Consider the following 10963-nt stretch of genomic DNA (forward strand, 5'->3'; position numbering starts at 1 on the left):
TCTGCTCTGGCTGAATCCAGGGCTTTTATGGGCCTCAGAGAGGAGGAAGTGCAAACTGATTGGTCCATGTGAGACCATGGGCCAGCTGGAAAGGGCACTGCAAATTCCCAATCCAGTCTATGGGACTGATAGCCTGGCCCCCAGCCTCCATATACTTCCTGGTCTGAAGGTGGGGCCTCACTGTGGGCCCTCCCTCTTCTGCCCAGGAATCTGTCTGCCTCCTGTTGCCGTCCATGGCACCTGGACTCAGCCTGACTGCTCTGAGATTGGATCAGCCCGGACAGCCGGGAGAAGCCAGGCAGGTGGAACAGGTACTTCCCAGCTGGCAAGGGCAGTGTCAGGGGAGCTTTCCAGGCCCTCAGGAGTGCAGGGATGCCTGAGTCTGAAGTTGCATTTTAAACAAAGGTAGGAGTGGGAATGGTGGGGGACAGAGTGGGGTTCCTGCCACTCTGTGGAGCGGGAGACACAGGTCTGGAGCACAAGGCCCAGGTCCAGAGCAGGTGGCCCACATCAGCAGCTGGGGGTTTCGGTGGCCACAGCTGTGTCCAAGAGTACAGGGTTCCTGCCTGTCCCTGGCCCCCACAAGAGCACAGAGAGGATAGATCTGTAGCCACACTTGGGTGCAACTTGGGCCAAGCCTACCTGCTACAGTCAGCATGATGACACTGGCAGGTCCTCTGAAGTGGCTGCTGTCATCAATATCTAAAACCTGTCAAACTAAAGGTTATGTAAATTTTCTCTTATGTTTTCTTCTAAAGTTATGTAATCTTTTATTTTATGTAGATCTATGATATTTTTGAGTTAATTTTTGTATAAGGTGTGAGACTTAAGACACTTTTGTTTACTGTGACTTTATAATGTCTTCAATTTGAGTAATACCAATCATCCAATTTGTGTATAGTTGTTTGTCTATTCTAGTGCCTTTGCATTTTTATCATTGCAAAATGATAAAAATATAAATTTTTAATCACTTTGTCAACACTGAGAAAAACATTTTTATAGATTTTTATTGGCATTATACCAAATCTATAGGGTGAATTAGATATAATTCACAGCTTAAAAATATTGAGGCTTACAATCCATGATCATGCTCTATCTCTCCATTTTATAGGTTTTCTTTTATTTCCTTCATCATTGTTTCTTTGATTCCAGCATATAGGTCTAGCATAGATTTTTTTTTCTTTAATGATATGTAAGTTTTTTGTTTGTTTGTTTTATTTTGTTTTTTTGAGATGGACTCTCGCTCTGCTGCCCAGGCTGGAGTGCAGTGGTGCGATCTCAGCTCACTGCAAGCTTTGCCTCCTGGGTTCATGCCATTCTCCTGCCTCAGAATAGGACTACAGGCACCCACCACCAGACCCGGCTAATTTTTTGTATTTTTAGTAGAGATGGGGTTTCACCATGTTAGCCAGGATGGTCTCGATCTTCTGACCTTGTGATCTGCCCACCTTGGCCTCCCAAAGTGCTAGTATTACAAGTGTGAGCCACCGCGCCAGGCATAAGTATTTTTTTGTGGCTGCTATAGTGTTTCTTGTTTGCTTGTTTGCTTTAATTTCAAACTTCAATTGTACATTGCTGATGTATAGAAATATGATTAATTTTTATGTATGGAATCTTAATATAGAAATTAACTCTATTGCAGAAAATGCATATTAGTTCTGGCAATTTAGGGTAGATTATTTGAATTTTCTATATAGACAACAATATTTTTTTCTCTATTCAGTATGCTTTCTATTTTTGTTTCTTGCCTTATGACCCTTAGTAGTACTTGAAAAACAAGGGTGACTATGAGTGATGAGAGCAATGTTGACTATGATTGGTGAGAGTAGACATTTTTGCCTTTATACTGACTTTAGTAATAAATTATTCCATTTACCAGAATTAAGAATGCTGTAAGTTGGACATTTTCAATGTTATGTTGTTTTATAGATCCCCTATATTAAGCTAAGGAAGTTCCATTCTAGTCCCAGTTTGTTGTAGGTATCATTAACTGACATTACATTTTATCAATTTCTTTTCTGTATCTATGAAATATTCATGTTTTCTAATTAATCTGTTAATATCATGAATTATATTATTTGCTTTTCAAATATTCAGTCAACTATACATTCTTGGGATAAAATCTAGTTTGTTGTGATGTTTAATTCATTTTATATTTTGAAGGATTAAATTTGTTCAGGATTTTTGTTCAAGATGATAGTATGTGGTTATTTGATTATTTTGCTATTAGAGTATTGCTGACCTGAGACGGTGAGCTGGGAAATGTTCCCTCTTCAATTTTTTGAAATTTTTTTTTACAATTGATATTATTTCTTTTCTAAATATTTAGTAGAATTCATCACTGAAACCATTCATGCCTGGAGTTTTCCATCTATGCAAAATATTCAACTACACAGTATTTAATAAATGTAGAACTCCTAAAGTTATTTCATTGTATTTGTGTGAATTTTAGCTGTCTTTGTTTCTCAAAGAATTGATTCGTTTCTATAAATTTCTGAATTTATGAGCATGTAATTGTTGTAGGTTCTCTTAAATTCCTTTTAGATTCTATTGGGATCACTTATGATGTGCCATCTTTGATTCCTAATATTAGTAAATTCCATTTTCCTTCATTCTTCCTGATTGGACTTTTATTTTATATCTCCCCCTTGCTTAAATTGGAAAATTAATTCATGATGTGAAATCAGCCTTCTGTTCTAAAAGAATATTTTATGCTATACATTTTCTCCTAAGCACCGTTTTGGCTCCAGCTCACATATTTTGATATATTATATTTTTAAAATGCAGTTCAAAATGATTTCAAATTTTCCCCCAAACTTCCTATCACTCATAGGTAATTCAGAAATATGTTGCTTAATTTCTAAATATTTGAGAATTTTAAAATATATTATTATGTCAGTGCTTTCTATTTTAATGTATTATAATTATGTAAGGATACACATAACCAGTAAGGATACACATATCCTGAACTACATTATCAACCAAATTGACCTAATTGATGTTTATAGAACGTGTCAATGAAGAACATGCAGATACACACTTTTCAAAAAGTTCGTAATATAAATTTTAAAGTTTAAAGTTCATAATATAAGTTATGACCCACAATAGGCTCTCTCCTGTTAAATATTTTTGAAAAGAACTTGTATCTGGATGTTCTTTATAACTAAGCAGATATAATTTATTAATTATATCTTGATAAATCAAGTTTAAAAGCAATGTTTCAGGCAGAAGAAACATAATTTTAATCAGAAACTTTTATGTACATGAAGAATGTAAAGAATTTGAAATTAAAATAAATGGAAATAAAATGAAGTTCTTTTGTTTGTTTTAGAAGGTATTTATCCAACTTTTTGAAAGGTATTTTTACTATATATAGAATTCTGGGTTTACTTTTTCTTCTTTCAGTACTTAAGTGTTACTTTATTTCATTCCTGCTTACATGTTTTTTGTTTGTTTTTTGGTTTTTAATGGGAGTGAGCTGAAATTCTCATTTTTGTTTCTGTACAGGTACTATATGCTCATTCTCTGACTTCTCTCAATATGTTGTGTCTGACTCAATTTTCAGCATCTTGAATATAACATATATGTGTGTTAATTTTTCTACTTAGTGCTCTCTGAGCTTCCTGGGTCTGTGGTTTGGTGTCTGCCACTAATTTTGCAAAATTCTTGAACATTATTTCTTTATATATTTTACCTACTTCATTTTCCCTTTCTTCTCCTTCTTGAATTTCAGTTATGCAAATGTAAAACTGGTATTTTCACACAGCTCCTGGAGACTATCTTTTGTTGTTGTTTTCTGTTTTGTTCCTTTTCCTTTATGGTCTTATTTTTTTTTATGTTCATTTGAGTGCTTTTACCAACCATTTCTGTAGGCATGTCAAATCTACCATTGGATGTGCTGAACGCATTATTCTTCACCGTTATTTATGTATTTTTCACATTACCATGTTTCTAATATTTAGTATTTCCATTTGAGTATTTTCTTACTGTGTCCCTCAGTCTTCTGAAATGATGTATCTGATCTTACATGTTGTCTATCTTTTTCCTTAGAACCTTTAACATAGTAATCATATTCTTAAGAATACTTGTCTGGTCATATCTAAGTCTGCTTTGATGATTGCTTTCTCTCTTTTGCCTTGTTGTCTGCCTTACAATTTTTTTGTTAAAAACTGACACCTTATGAAGGAGAGTGGTTACTGAAAGTAAGAATGTTTTATTCTTAGAGAAATTTGTACTAGGCCGGCAAGGTGTTAGTTTATGTAATCGTATTAGGGATTAGGCTGCATCTGAAGTTGGTTCGAATGGTCATACTTAGTCACACCCATTAAGGTGTCACACACAGGCTTCAAAGTCCTTCGATGATACTTGGTTTTTATCAGGTAGACTGTCAGAGTATTATTTTTGTCAATGGCTCTTTCCCCATTTTGGTTTGGGCCTTTCTTTTGCATTACATTACGTTGTATTACATTATATTGCATTTCTTGCATTACAAGAAAAAACTATCTCTTGCAGACATCCCAGCTGTATTTCACTGTTGTTTTCTAAACACTTGTAATCACGTGGGTGAGAAGAAGGGACGCTGAGATTAAGCCACAGCCTTAGGATTGTACTGTGTCCCTGGGACTCAGTAGTATGCCCTTTACAACTTCTCCTACATTTCCTCAAATACTAGAGGTTGGAATGGCATGTACCCTGATCATCCTCAGAGGTAATGCTTTTTTACCCTGTGGTTTTCCCAGCTGCAGTGGTTTTCTACCAGTGCCCTAAAGTGATAAGTTTTTTTTGTCCTTCCCCCGCAGATCAAGGCTGTTATCTGTAGGAGAGATGGTAATGGGTCTGGCTGGAGTTGTAGCAATGGCATCTGAAAACCACTCCTATCTTCCCAAGGTGACAGAGCTTCAGCGTTTTCTAAGGGTTCTCCGTGATTTTCTTTATGAGTGTTGTGTGTGGCATTTGTGGAGGCAAAGCCTACAAGAGTGTGAGCCTCTTTATACATGTTCCCAGAGGTTTCACTCTCATACGCTTGCATTCACTCTTTAACAATTAATTGAAAACCTTTAGCTGTATCTTTGTGTAGGCTTCTATGGAGTCTTGTGGCAAGTGTTTCAGGAAGCGATTTTGCAGTCAGAGTCTTTCTGTCTGCAAATGCCTGTCTCTCCCTGGAGTTTCGGTTATTTGGTTGCTCTGTGATTTTAGTTATTTGATGGCTTAAAAAAGAATTAATTTGCAGATTGTCTAGCTTTTTCCTGCTTGTAAAGACTGGAATAATGTGCTTTATCACTCAAAATGAAAGTCCTCTGCCTCTGCTTTTGTGATCTTGTTCATACACTTAAAATCTCCCGGCTAGGGCATCAAGGCCTTTTCTTACCAAGGGCTTAGTCACTAGATGACCTCTAAGGTACTATCCAACACTAAAACTTGGGGATAAAGAACATTTACAAAAATCTACTTCAGAAAGTTTGGAAAGGCCTTTCTGTCCCATTTTATGAAACTGTTTACATCTTATGAAGCAGTTTCATAAAAATTCAAAATTCTTTGCTCTTTAATTATTTGTTTTTAATAATCACTTTTTTTTTTTCTTCCATCATGAGACAAAAATGTGTGGTGTCAAAGATTACATTTCTATTTGATGTACATACACATCCGCACGCAAATATATACATGCATACTCATTGGAATCGGGAATTTAGATCATATGCCAAGAGGGAACACATGCTGGGGCCATCTGTCTTCTGTAAAATGTAATATAAGAAAATGCATGCAGTCATATTTACTGAATAAAAAGGGTTCTGGCACTTAATCAGGATGCATAATGTAAATAGAACATTTGTGGACTATTAAATCAAGTTGCTCATTATTATCTTGAATTTCCTGAAGGAATTATACTTTGTTAATTTCTCAGTCATTTATTTCTATCTATTGCAGAAAGGAGCAAATCGATTATATTAGTACTGCAGCTATATTAAGGCCTTACAAGTTATTGCATCTTTTAAGTAACTGAAAACATATTTTTCAAGAAAATACTTCCAACATATCACTCACTCAGCCTTCAAATACATACATCATATCAAATAATGTTTTATTAAGTAGCAAAATTTTCTTGCAAAAAGAACAAAATTGAAAAGATAAAATTTAATATGCATGGTATATCTTTTTATGTTTCATAAAATTTTAGATGTTATTGCTCCATATACTAATTTTATGAATGAATAAAGTACGACACACATGCTGACATTTTTGAGTAATTTTTCTTTACAAATTTTATAATTGCATAAAATATCTGTTTTATCTCCATGTGTCCATAAACTTTTGCACCGTTTATAGTTTAAACGATAAAGCAACATATAAAGGAAGGTGAGGAATACAAAATGAAGCTTCTGAAGTAAATCAGTTTAAGGGTCTATTTCCCACTATTTATTATGCATTAATATGTCCAACTTGGATATTTTACTTTTGAAAATAATATGCTGAGTCAAATTGAAGACTATTTTGAGATTAGAAAGTTTGAGTGCCAGGGAAAGTTGTTCTGTTTCTGACTTGAGTCATATATACATGTATACACATATATAACAATTTTATTTATTTTTTTAATTGATTTTTACTTTTAGTTTGTAAATAGTAGGTGTATTTGTGGAACTATTGTGGAACTATTTTTTTGTAGCTAAATAACGGTTTCTTTAAAAGCTAACTAATAACATTAGAATAAGGGTGAGGAATATTAAAATTCTTTTATGAAAACTTAAAACTGATGCTTGTAATCACTTGGTTTACCTGGCTAAGTGAATTTCCACTTTTGTTTTTTATAATGTGTTTTAGCAGACTGATGGGAAATACTAACTTTTTTTTTTTTTTTTTTTTTTTGAGACAGAGTCTTGTTCTGTCGCCTAGGCTGGAATATAGTGTCACCATCTTGGCTCACTACAGCCTCTACCTCCCAGGTTCAAGTGATTCTCCTGCCTCCGCCTCCCAAGTAGCTGGGATTACAGGCACCCACCATCATGCCTGGCTAATTTTTGTATTTTTGTAGAGACACGGTTTCAACATGTTGGCCAGGCTGGTCTTGAACTACTGACCTCAGGTGATCTGCCCGCCTTGGCCTCCTAAAGTGTTGGGATTACAGGTGCAAGCCACCATGCCTGACTGGGAAATACTAACTTTTAAATCTCACAATCATCATCTGATAATTCAACTCATGCTATCATTACCAGTCCATAATTTTGTAATAAATACAACGTTTAAATTATATACACTTTTCTCTGTATCAGTTGTGAAGTAAGTTTCACTAGGGTGCAGTTGACAAAAATTCCTGCTTGTCTCTCCTACAGATATTCTCATCTTTGTCATTAGTAAGAAAATTCCTCTATGTGGGTTAGTGGCAAACTTTTTAGTATAAAACTCATTTGAGATGACGGTGTCAAGAAAATATAAGCAGGAGCCCTTGGATGAGGTTTTAGAAAAAGTACTATAATTTCTTGTAATTTAGTTGAGGGGGCATCACCTACTGCTCTTGTCCCATTCTCGTTCTAGCTCCCTCAAACATGACTGGACAAGGCTATAGCAGCTGTGTTGAGATCATGATACATAAGGCTCAGAAAAGCACAGAGGCTTCGTCCTGATATCCTGAACCACTGAAAAAATGACAGAAACTGCCCACTGTGAACTTGATATGGTTTGGCTCTGCATCCCCACCCAATTTTCATGTCAAATTATAATTCCCAATGTTGGGGCAGGGACCTGTAGGACATGATTAGATCATGAAGGCAGATTTCCCCCTTGCTGTTCTCATGATAGTGAGTTCTCACAATATCTGGTTGTTTAAAAGTGTGTAGCACCTCCTGCTTTGCTCTCTCTCCCCTGCTTCACTGTGTAAATATGTGCCTGCTTCCCCTTCGCCTTCCTCCATGATTGTCAGTTTCCTGAGGCTTCTCCAGCCATGCTTCCTAGGCAGCCTGTGAAAGAGTGAGTCAATGAAACCTCTTTTTTCCATAAATTACCCAGACTCAGGTATGTCTTTTTAGCAGTGTGAGAATGGACTAATACAGGGTTTCTTGTTATAGGAGAAAAATAAACCTTTTAACGTGTAGGCTATTGCAATTAGGTGTTTGATACTAGCAGTCAACTACTGTTTTTATGTAAATGTGTGATGATCCAGATAACAATGAAAAGAATACACTTCCTCTAGGCAATATCTGATATTACATAATGAACAATTCCTATCACCCAAGTCAAATCTTGAAAACTACTTGTTTATGTTCTTTATTAATTTTGTTTCTGTTGCCTACATGTCACGTGCAATGCCATTATGTCTTTAGTATATTTGTTGCTTATGTTTCCCCATATTTTCTTTCAGACAAAAAACTCATATAAAATCTTTCCTGAATTTACTCATGATAAACTGTGTTTCATGCCTCAGAACATATAAAACTGTTTCTTCCTAGATCAATTTTCTTTTTTTTTTTTATTTAGAATCCTAAGTCATTTATTTATTTATTTATTTATTTATTATTATTATTATTATACTTTAAGTTCTAGGGTACATGTGCATAACGTGCAGGTTTGTTACATATGTATACTTGTGCCATGTTGCTGTGCTGCACCCATCAACTCGTCAGCACCCCTCAACTCGTCATTTACATCAGGTATAACTCCCAGTGCAATCCCTCCCCCCTCCCCCCTCCCCATGATAGGCCCCGGTGTGTGATGTTCCCCTTCCCGAGTCCAAGTGATCTCATTGTTCAGTTCCCACCTATGAGTGAGAACATGCGGTGTTTGGTTTTCTGTTCTTGTGATAGTTTGCTAAGAATGATGGTTTCCAACTGCATCCATGTCCCTACAAATGACACAAACTCATGGAATACTGCATAGTATTCCATGGTGTATATGTGCCACATTTTCTTAATCCAGTCTGTCACTGATGGACATTTGGGTTGATTCCAAGTCTTTGCTATTGTGAATAGTGCCGCAATAAACATATGTGTGCATGTGTCTTTATAGCAGCATGATTTATAATCCTTTGGGTATATACCCAATAATGGGATGGCTGGGTCATATGGTACATCTAGTTCTAGATCTTTGAGGAATCACCATACTGTTTTCCATAATGGTTGAACTAGTTTACAATCCCACCAACAGTGTAAAAGTGTTCCTATTTCTCCACATCCTCTCCAGCACCTGTTGTTTCCTGTCTTTTTAATGATCGCCATTCTAACTGGTGTGAGATGGTATCTCATTGTGGTTTTGATTTGCATTTCTCTGATGGCCAGTGATGATGAGCATTTTTTCATGTGTCTGTTGACTGTATGAATGACTTCTTTTGAGAAATGTCTGTTCATATCCTTTGCCCACTTTTTGATGGGGTTGTTTGTTTTTTTCTTGTAAATTTGTTTGAGTTCTTTGTAGGTTCTGGATATTAGCCCTTTGTCAGATGAGTAGATTGCAAAAATTTTCTCCCATTCTGTAGGTTGCCTGTTCACTCTGATGGTAGTTTCTTTTGCTGTGCAGAAGCTCTTTAGTTTAATGAGATCCCATTTGTCAATTTTGGCTTTTGCTGCCATTGCTTTTGGTGTTTTAGACATGAGGTCTTTGCCCATGCCTATGTCCTGAATGGTACTACCTAGGTTTTCCTCTAGGGTTTTTATGGTATTAGGTCTAACATTTAAGTCTCTAATCCATCTTGAATTAATTTTCGTATAAGGAGTAAGGAAAGGATCCAGTTTCAGCTTTCTACTTATGGCTAGCCAATTTTCCCAGCACCATTTATTAAATAGGGAATCCTTTCCCCATTTCTTGTTTTTCTCAGGTTTATCAAAGATCAGATGGCTGTAGATGTGTGGTATTATTTCTGAGGACTCTGTTCTGTTCCATTGGTCTATATCTCTGTTTTGGTACCAGTACCATGCTGTTTTGGTTACTGTAGCCTTGTAGTATAGTTTGAAGTCAGGTAGCGTGATGCCTCCAGCTTTGTTCTTTTGACTTAGGATTGTCTTGGAGATGCGGGCTCTTTTTTGGTTCCATATGAACTTTAAAGCAGTTTTTTCCAATTCTGTGAAGAAACTCATTGGTAGCTTGATGGGGATGGCATTGAATTTATAAATAACCTTGGGCAGTATGGCCATTTTCACGATATTGATTCTTCCTATCCATGAGCATGGTATGTTCTTCCATTTGTTTGTGTTCTCTTTTATTTCACTGAGCAGTGGTTTGTAGTTCTCCTTGAAGAGGTCCTTTACATCCCTTGTAAGTTGGATTCCTAGGTATTTTATTCTCTTTGAAGCAATTGTGAATGGAAGTTCACTCCTGATTTGGCTCTCTGTTTGTCTGTTACTGGTGTATAAGAATGCTTGTAATTTTTGCACATTAATTTTGTATCCTGAGACTTTGCTGAAGTTTCTTATCAGCTTACGGAGATTTTAGGCTGAGACAATGGGGTTTTCTAAATATACAATCATGTAATCTGCAAAGAGGGACAATTTGACGTCTTCTTTTCCTAACTGTATTATTGGCTTTTGTATATCATACACTGGTGTGCTAGTTGGAAGGCACTAGAGGAATTCAGCATGTGTTATATTGTAGTTATGGTGTGAATGTCTTCATTAAAAGGTTGCCGTTGCTAATAGAGATGGATGAGTTGGAGGAAAAAATCTATCAACTGGTCCTATATTCAATGGCAAATTTAGGAGCAACATTTATTTGTAAAGCCAAATGGAATTGTTGACAATGGTAATTTCCTTGATGAGTGAGAAAATGCTTTGTGTGTGTGTGTGTGTATGTGTATGTGTGTGTGTGTGTGTTTTAAATAAGATAATTTGGCACATTCTACCAACCACTGAATTAACATAATATCTCACAAAGAGTCATGGTTGGGGGATTATTCTGTCTCTTACTTATAATTTCTCTTGTGAGTAAGTTAGATACCATTGTTAATGATTGCCTCAGATCATGGCAAGATTAAAAGAAATTATAG

Source organism: Theropithecus gelada, chromosome 3 (genome assembly GCF_003255815.1).
Source record: "Theropithecus gelada isolate Dixy chromosome 3, Tgel_1.0, whole genome shotgun sequence".
In the NCBI taxonomy this organism is placed as follows: Eukaryota; Metazoa; Chordata; class Mammalia; order Primates; family Cercopithecidae; genus Theropithecus; species Theropithecus gelada.